The 10,382-nt window shown below is 33.1% G+C and overlaps 1 protein-coding gene and 1 long non-coding RNA gene across 15 annotated transcripts in view; both read left to right on the top strand.

The window, feature by feature from the left end:
- LOC127852864 (uncharacterized) overlaps positions 1-10,382 on the top strand; it is a 78,176-nt gene that overhangs the window by 17,610 nt on the left and 50,184 nt on the right. The gene's annotated exons all lie outside the window — the stretch shown is intronic.
- LOC127852866 (uncharacterized) lies at positions 768-9,280 on the top strand. Its single transcript, XR_008036318.1, has 4 exons — positions 768-794; positions 5,322-5,453; positions 6,676-6,819; positions 7,938-9,280. It is a non-coding gene; the product is annotated as an uncharacterized LOC127852866 (long non-coding RNA).

Here is a 10,382-nt window from a genome sequence, read left to right as displayed (position 1 = left end):
TTTGCTGATATAAGCAGTAAATGCTGAAATCCAGTCAGATTTACTAAGCGTGCTGAGAATATTTTCAGTTATTATGGGTGCAACTAGCCGAATGACGGTAGATTGCTCAAAAGGACAGAAATACCTTTAAGCAAATGTTCTTAACGTGCAAAGAAATTTAATGAATTGTTTGGGATAAATAACAAAACAATACACATGTCTGGACATGCAGAGTTAACATAGGAAAATGTGTTTCCATACATAAAAATAAAAGACCAAACAGAAGACGCGTGTATTCCTTCTATATATTAATGAACATTTTTTTTATTTAAACCAAAGGCCGGATTACACAGTTATGCCACACAAGTTTCTTTGGATAATCCATATTCAATATGACTGCCAGTGAATGACAAAGTTTTACTATTATTCTATATTGTTTAACTATAATTTGAAATTTACTGAGAAGCCCATTGTCATTTTGCCAAAGTTGTTTAAAGATGCTTCTTATGTGCATCATTGTGTATGCATTTAAACAAATTTTTTTTTTGCAAAAATGGACTGCTGGTGTATGACGAGAACTCGACTCTGTAAGAAACATAGTTGAAATAAAAGAACGTGGGATTTAGTCACTTTTGGGTTACAGAACCCCAATCGAAAATAAATGCATTGGTGTTGTAATGGTTTTTGTGTGTTTCTTTTTGTGTGATCAATCTGGTTTCATTCTGGTGCAAAGGTGACCGTTTCGATTTTGTGGTCGTTTTGACTCATTTCTATTTCGCTCACAAGCGTCTGTGTCACTGCGAATTGTGGGAAATGTAAACAATCGATTCCACTTGGTTAAAAATCCTGATTTCATTATCATACCACTTATATTTGTTATTAACACGTCTTATTGTGAGGACCACAATTTCATTTTGTCTAATAAACAAGACGTTTAACGCAAATTGAGTTCACATGCCGGTTGAGGACCAATAACAGAAGAACCCTTAGCTATAACCTCCTGTGATCTAAATTCTTATTCCGGTGACATAAGAAAACAAATGACTAAATCTCTGAACCAATGCTTACAAATCATAAACAAACGGTTTACCTTCATAGAAAAATTTAATTTCCATGAAATCCACGTAAAACTTGTTTATTTGCACACTGGATAGCCATGCAAGAGATGGAACTGGTAACGACTCGCCCCCTTACCGACTCGCCCCATAACGACTCGCCTCGTGTTTTATAACGAATCGCCCCACATGTATAACGACTCGCCCCACATATATCACGACTCGCCCTATCATGATTTTTTTGTAATTTATTAATAGACTAGTTTTTTTCATTCAATTTTGGTCATGTTTATGCTTTATTTCGATTTTATTGTGTTTTAAGTTGGTTAAAACGGGTGGGGTAAGACAAATATCTTAAGATTTGGCAAATAAGAAGTTTGATGAAATATGTTAAAATGCTTTTCTTAAAAAAGAATATCGTTTTAAAACAGATAACTTTTCTGTTTTTAAGGTTAATATTGAATAGTTTATTGTTTATGTATTGTTATACGACTCGCCCTATCAAAAGAAAATGTCATTTTATATATATGTAATATAAATGCGGTGCTTCTATAAAAAAATCTTATTTCATATTATAAATATGCATATTAGTCTTTTTGTGATTTTCACACAAACTATACTTTAAAATGCTAATTAAATGGCGTTTCTTTTAATTTGTAGGTGTGAACAATTAGTGGGGAAAATTTGCAATGGTTTCAAATAAACATTAAAATGCTAATTAAATGGCGGTTTTTTTAATTTGTCGGTGTGAACAATTAGCACGGAAAGTTTACAATGGTTTCAAATAAACAAGAAACCATTTGCGATAAATCAATTTATTCCACGATTTGTTTAATTACTTCATTGGTAATAACTTTGATTGAGTAATAGTTACTGCGGGGTTTAGTAGTTAAAGATGTATACATGATTATAGTTTACCATAATTTTAAATTGATAAGTCGACTAACACCATGCCTGCACCTCCTTGTTTGTTTTGTCTACGACGGGTTTACCAAAACTCCAGAGCGGTGGCATGTGACAACTGTTCAAGGTGGCATCACATTAAGTGTTGTAACACATGCAAGTACTTCTAAAACGTAAAAGCGAAGTTAAATTAGTTATTGCGTGGTAGTATTATCGTGTGTCAACTTTGTACACTACTTTGTTTGTATTTGAAGCATTGTTTAGCATATATAAAACTGCTTTTTCTTGTTATCACTCTGTCAGATAACAATTATAAATGTATGTACATCTATTATACATTTTAACAAATTTCATCGAACTTCTAATTTGCCAAATGTTAAGATATTTTTCCATACCCCACCCACTTTTGAATGTTTGGTTTTTGTTTTTACCCACTTTAATAAAATCGAAATAAAGCATAAACATGACCGAAATTGAATCAAAGATACTAGGTTATTAACAAATTACAAAACATTCTACCATATAAGGTATGATGGGACGAGTCGTTATATAAAACACGGGGCGAGTCGTTATTGGGCGAGTCGTTAAGGGGGAGAGTCGTTACCAATTCGTTCCATGTACCCCGACTTGGTACCTAAACTAAAAGGTGGGTTTAGCAACAACACGATTCTGAATACGCTGTCAGCTCCAGTGTAATGACCCCTCATGAGTGTGCAAGTAGAGGTTAAAACCTGTTGTTGCGGCTACCATTGCCTTAGAGGCATGAGGGAGAAGGCCGAAACGTTAACTATAAAGCACTTCTTACTTTACTGTTTTTCACTCTTTAACCAACCCTCGCATAATAATCTTGTGTGATTGCAGCTAGGTACAATATAGATGTATCCTTCAGTGCCCTAACTCCTTGATAGACCTTATAAAAACAAAAATCGTGTAGAGGTTTGGGTAAATGACAAGTTCGGTAAATTGTATTTATATAGAAGTGCTTTCATCAGGATTTATTTCACGCGCCCGGGGGTTGAAAGGGGTGGCTTTGGGAGGGGTGATTTTTTTTTTACTTGACGTGTAAATTGACGTTCTGTGGTGCGTTATAACTCTAAGAAAAACAGCGTCAAAAGACGTCATGTGATGCGCTATGACTCTTCATGAAAAACCCCTAGCTATAAAGTCATTTAAAAAGATATATTTTTTAATTGTTGAAACTTTCCCACATAGATAGTAAAATCCTGACTTGAACGATTCCCCAATACATCGTATCAACCCGACTCTATTACTGCATACTCATTGACAAGTTTCTATGCATTACCCGATAATCCTGTTAACGTCATTTTTAAAAGCACTTTCTGGTTAATATTGACGATCAGTTGAAGTATCAACTAAATTTTGGCATAAGTGACTATTTATAGATAAAATTTGATGAAATATTGCCACTAACCATGCGTTAATCCCCTGACGAAATGTGTGCGTGTTTATACAACGCTCAATACACCCACGCTTTCCCTACAAATGACGCGACGTTGTACATGCTGCATAATTTTTGCGCCCGTTTAATTGGTTCAACACACAATAAATTGACACTGCTTATTTGAAGCAAGAATATGCTAACGTCGCATTAAGATTTACATTTGGATGTGTGTTTCGGAGTACAAACGGGTAAACAACAACATTCGGGAGTGGGTTTCGGATTACAAATTTAATAACAAAACATTAACAGTCGCGTAATAAATTCAACGATAATTTGTTGAAACGCTTAACGAGTCGAATAAATGTTTTGACAGTGTTATTCAGGAAATGCATGATTTCCATGAGAATTACAGCCGTTTGCCATTATCAGTCTTCTAAGTAACTGGCCAAGATTTATGTGCCAATAACATGTACGCCACAAGTCGTCTGCATGATTTAACTGCAAGTATTACCTTCCTATGATCGCTGTCGCTCATACAGAGTGTGCGCTCTCATTGGCCAATATTGATTTTCCAATATAACAACGCTCCGCCTTTAGGCGGGCTTTAGTTGGGTAAAGCGACAAAGGATCGTACATCAGCTTTCAAAATTTTCGGCGAAGTCAAAATCGCTTTGATCTTAAGAATCAGCTTCAGTAACTGTCAAAATACACGTTAAATGGCCTGTGAAAAGCACTGTATAGTTAGTTGTGGAGGTTTCGGTAAAATGGATCTTTATAGAGGTATACCTACAATGAGGTGTTAATGACACCTATTATTGGCTTTCATCAGGGGCAAGTATTTGCAAAATGGTGATTAATTTTCAATTGATTAATTAATGCAATGCCTACAGTTAAGAATTTAGGGGCATGAATGAGCAACCACTTAACTTTTTAAAAAGAATAATTTTAGGTACCAAACCCAAAAATGTAGATTGAATTTAAAATGTAACTTGATAGAAAGTGAATTTACGATTTTGATTTATTTAGGAAAATGTTTGATTTTTTCACAGTTTGAAAATTAAGGTATTTTCTCTAAACATGATTAAAGAAGGGAAAATTTGATTTTTTCACAGTTTGAAAATGAAGATCATTCTCTCTTTTCTTCAAAGTATCACATTTCAATTATACAATTGGAAATACAAACTAATACACAAAACTTGAGAACAAACAGCGTGTGGCAAGCCTGGGTAATTAATATTAACACTTAACAAATAAATCCCAATTGATTACATCAACTCCGTACATTTTAATCAGATAATTCAATCAGTACCAAACAACTCAATTAGTGTACACGCTTATTGATTAAAGCTGTGATTATCCCTATTTATACCAATTTACCGAAACCTCCGCAGCATTTACTATATAAATACAATTTACCGAACCTGATATTTACCGAAACCTCTATAAAACCAATAATCTTGTGAGGAAGTCACACACATGGGCTCAATGTATTTTGTTTTACTTTCAAAACTACATAAGAAAATATATAAAAAAAACAAAAAAATGATGAAAAAACATGGTTTACTGCATTTAAAATAACCCAAATTTATAAATATTCCATACATTTTAACCTTCTATTTATCTCACAGGCAAGTGAAATTTACAACTGGCCTGTAATGTTTCCCTCTTAGAACAGTCTCGCCTGTAAATTGACAGTTTATTTCTCTGTCTGAGAAACACTTACCTCAATTCAGTTGCAGCTGTATTTCATTAAACTGAATGTTAACAATATCAGAAGTATGTGATATTTTCTCGGCTATTGGTCCTCAACCAGTAGGGCTAATATTTGTGAACAATAATTGTTCATGTTTTGCTCTATCACTCACATAAGATTTGATTTGCCCCTAGTCTATGAAATCAGGCAGTCAAATTACATTTATTTGCTATGTAAATAGGACTTTCTTTTGCAGAAAATGGTATGATAACTACATGTTTTTGATCAGGCATGGAGACTCCTACTCCTAGTGTAGTTCGGACGCCACTTTCCGCAGTATCTGGCAGGCACAATACATTGTGTACCAGTAGAATCGGAACACCATATCGCACATCAAATGTTCGACGATTTGGATCACTTGGTAATTTTGCAGCAATTTAAAAACATCGTTTGGTCATTGCATAATTAAATGTTTTTGTCAAGTAGGTAACTCATACATTTATATAAAACCAAAAGTATTAAAACATTTGTCTTTACTTACTATTTGTTCAATGTTTTTTTCTTTTATTATAATACAATTACATCGATTTGTCTTGCCTCAAAGCAATTTAACAAAAATAGAAATGAATACAAAATGTTGACATATATGTATTCCCCAAAGGGCAAATTTGGGGATTTTTTTCCAAAAATGTACTGGTAACTTTAAGTACATGTACTGGTATCTTACTACCAGAAATGTATTCAGTAAGATTGCAAACGCATACTCACTTTGAGTATAATAATCCTGTTGTTCATCTTCTTTAACACTCAGTGTACTTTGTCAATTGGTTAAAGGCATGGAAAAACTAAGTCTTATAAACTATCAAATCAGGCCTATTTTGCCTATCTTACGGGTCCGATAGTCGGACCCATTCCCCTTGCCAAAAGTGGATATTTTTTCCCCATTCTCAAACAAAAAATCCCTTTTTTTTATTTTTTTTTTAGAAAGAAGTGTCTTTTGACTTATGATTATTAGACTCTATATCTCAATTTTATTTTTTCAAACAACCTACAAAATATATAACCATAATTTATATGATTTTTATCCAAAATGACTTAAAAAAAACCTGCCCAAATAATGCTTTTGTCGATGTAAATTCTTCCCAATTTGGGAGATTTCACGACTCGAAAAATCGTGCTAGGTACTTTTTCCCCAAATAGAAAGAAAAAGGCCTGTAAATAACTTACAGGTTTTATGTAATAGTATTATTTTATATTACCTATTAATTGAAGTGAATAAACTGAAAATTGTATGCATTTTGATATTTAGGATATGGCGGAGTGAATAGCATTTAATGATTTTCAGTTAAGATAGTGTTATTTACCAAACTAAAGTGAATACATTAATTGTTTTTATGTATTTTGACATATCACATTTATGATTGACATTTTCAGTTCATTTATTGCAATTTGGTAATATGAACAAAAAAGTGACTTACGTTATTGTTTCCATTTATCTTATAAAGACCAACTTATTATAGTAATAACATTACAGAATAATATTGTATGGTTTGGAGTAGAAGGACATACTACGCCTGTGGAAAAAACATGACTTTAAATTATTATAAAAACTGACATAGATGTATATTGACTGCACCTTCTAGGCACTTCCTGGCGGACACCAGTCAGTCATCATGCCTACAGTAGTTCCCTGCATGCATCCAATAAATCCAGCACCCCACGGCAACCTAGGGACTCGGTATCTATGGTGACCACCAGGAATGAGATAGAAGAAAACAACATCAAACGTAAGCAAAATCTACTCATGCATGTTAATGAAAGCAAAAACAAAAATTGTGTTTGGTAAACAAAAGCAAAGCCTGCAAGTACCTTTGTAAATTATTCAGTTTGCAGAACATCGTGTCACAATAATAGGTGTGGGTGCTTTTGGGAAATTAAAATAATGTGCATTAAAAAAACACTGGACACAATGTGGTATACACAGGGATTAGTATTTAACTAAAATGTTAATGCACGTTTTTATATATCCCCTGATATAACATAACCTACATTTCACATTTATTTAGTAACAAATCATGAAATATGATTGACTATGGCAGACATTATGGTTATTATGTTTGCATAAAACATAAATCAGTATTGTTGTTTTTCACCAATTCAAAATGGGGCCGGGACCCGTTGAATTGGATAAAATTGCACAGTTTTGACTTAAATTGTGAAAATTAGTTGTTGTTGTTTTTTTACTTACAATAACTCTAAAATTAGGGAAAACGATAATCGGAATTGGGCCCCAAATTTGACCAAAAAGGACACTGAAACAAGTTTTAATTTTTTAAGTTGTGTGAATTGTTACAACAAGGGCTTCACCAGGATTTTCAGGCGCCCCAGTCCTTGAAGTGATGGGTCTTAGGAAGGGAACCACCCTCTCACATGTGATTGTTTTACGAAACACAAGCAAAATGACATTTTATTGTTATCTGTTGCATTTAGGCTCTTAAAAATATACATGCAATGCAGCTTCTCTGTTTGCAAATCTACGTAAAACTGTTATTCTACGACTTTAAATAGGTTAAAATATATGAACTGTATGCATTTGTTCCTTGAATATGCACAATATTGGAAAAAATATTATTGCATAAATGGTTATACCATATAGGAATGGCTATGCTTATAAACCCAAAATTGACATTCATAATTCAATAAGTGTTTCCCAAAATGGTGAGAAAAATGAAGTACGGGTCCTGTTTCTAAGCGAAACGTAACCGCAACTCTTTTTTTGTTGCCTCAGGTTTGTCCAAGTCAGACTAAAATTGCCTGAGGAAGGCCCTGCATTGATTCCTTTTTTTGCTGATTTATGAATAACGAAATGTTCAACATTGTTAATTTGTTGTTTTGTTTGTTGCAGAATTGATTGGCAAGCAGTGGCATGCCTTCCGACTCACCATTTATACAACTTCAAGACTACTTCATAAACATATGTGTTGTCCTATTAAATTAAAGTTCTTGCTAACTTAAACAGCATGAACATTCACGATAATGTCCTGTCAAATCAAACAAATTTCATGTTTGCTTCAGTTGCAACATATAATTATAAATTACAACGTTTTAATGAATAATGTTTCTTACGAAATGTTCCAAAACTAGGATACTTGCATATTTTCAAAGTCCAAATCAAATTGACATCCGCTATTGTTTTTGACAACAATGATTTATTTTGTACGCTGGAAGATAACAAATTTAAACAATTAACTCAATAACAAACACGTAACAGCGACACGTGTTCTCGAATATCTTATTCTCTTCATACATATTTCAGATGTTTACTTTTAATATACTTCAAGAGTGTTTATTAATTTGCTTACACTTGAATTCGCAGTACGCCCACTTTTGACACTATGATAAAGGTACGAGCCTCAAAAACCTGATCGGTTTTAAGCTATTAATTACTGTTTGTTAATTAACAACAATAATGTAAAACTAGGGATTCCGGTTATTTTCTTGCTATGCATATGTTGGGAAATAAACCTGTACCGGAACAGTAGTCCGGTTTGGATAAGAGTTCAGTATTGGAAGGAGACGTTTAAGATGGTTTCCACCGTATTTGTCATGTTATAGATTTTAAATCTTTATGTTTTCTTCATCTTAAAACTTACATGTCACATTTACATTGCTTGACATATTATATTAAGATTAGATTAATTTGTATGAATCTTTGGTTTGTAAATACTTGAAGTTTAATAATGCAATAACTTTCACAATTTGTTTATTCATTTATCTAATAGTCGTACTTATTAAATAGTTTTACCTGGCTTAGGATACATTTGGAGCCATCTGGAGTTAGCACGATTTCATATCCCTTAAATAAAACGAACTAATATGTAATTACTTAGTCCATTGATTACTGTTAATTGAAATATACAAGAGCACGAATGCACAACAAAATAGAATAAAACTCTGTTTGATATATAGCCTTATTCAATATACAATAGACATACAGTCCATGAGAACACATGTTCAAAAACATAGTACATTTGTAACATACAAATGCATGCAATGTGATCAATATCAAATTTCATAAGTTGTTAAATAAAGTATAAATTCATGGAAAGGTCTTGGACAATTTGATTTAAACAATAAGAACTCTTTACAATGTTAAGAAAAGTGTTGCAACCTCCTCAAAGACATCAATGGTTGCCAGATTTTCTCCATCAGCAGCTGTGACTATTAACACCTCTTCGGTCCCCAGTTGTATTTTATTGGTATTGAACGCCTCGCTTTCTGCCTGCTTATCGTTCTCAGCCTAAAATACAATAGTTAGGAGCTTCCCAACGAATGACTAACCTTCGATTCTTTCCATAGGACGTATTTATCGATTTCTGGTATATGTTCAACGTAAACGCATATAATGTTAGTATTGTTGCTTTAAGGGAACTGTTCACGTTGTGGTAAATTGACAAAATTGAAAACATGTTTCAGATTTCAAATTGTCGTTGTAATTTTAATATTTGCGAGGACACGTTAATACTGAACATTTACCAAGCTCTTAAATATCCATTAAATGCTTCTTTTGACGATTTAAAAACCTGAAATTATAAAGCGTTGCAAACGCGAAACGATTGAATAAATTGGTGAGTTCTGTTGTTATCGTGATAATTTGTGACATAACGAGGAGTGGACCAAGGGTTAGTTTTCGAGCCCCGGTGTGGATTACTTTTTTTTCATTTTTTTTATAATTTTATTTTTATTTTATACAGGATCTATTTAGTTACGATGTTTACATTCATCAATCAAAAGCATTAAATAACAAACTTCAAAACATGCCAAAATCTGTGAACAATTCCCGTTAACAATAAAATTGTGATTGTGAACTCCAATATGTCACCGTAGCAACGTGATATCGCCGATTACAAACAAAACGCGTTTCCCATTAAAAATTCCCCCCCCCCCGAATACGAGATTTTTGGTGACTGTTCTATTTAGTTTACAAAATGTAAATATTGAAATAATATTGTTAAAATGAAGTTCCAAAGGCACGATCAGAAATGACACACACAAACTCACAAATAACACCAATGCCTTCATTATTTGGATATGCATTGCTATCTGGAAATGGAAAGCAATTCTTTATACTAGCATAGTTGCATATACTATATAACGTGAATAAAGGAAACATAATTTATCGTGTTTTTACATTTAATGTAATTAAATTATGATCGCTAAACAGATAAATACCCCATTGTCGCAATATATCTGTAAGAGACAGCAAACCACACTTAAACCTTCAAACGCAGACATAATGTCGTTATAACTGTACTTGTAACTTATCTTTTCTGAGGTTGTATGTCCAAAC

The sequence above is a fragment of the Dreissena polymorpha genome, chromosome 12 (genome assembly GCF_020536995.1).
Source record: "Dreissena polymorpha isolate Duluth1 chromosome 12, UMN_Dpol_1.0, whole genome shotgun sequence".
In the NCBI taxonomy this organism is placed as follows: Eukaryota; Metazoa; Mollusca; class Bivalvia; order Myida; family Dreissenidae; genus Dreissena; species Dreissena polymorpha.
The sequence above is the reverse complement of the archived record's forward strand: the minus strand, read 5'-3'. Positions and strand labels throughout refer to the sequence as shown.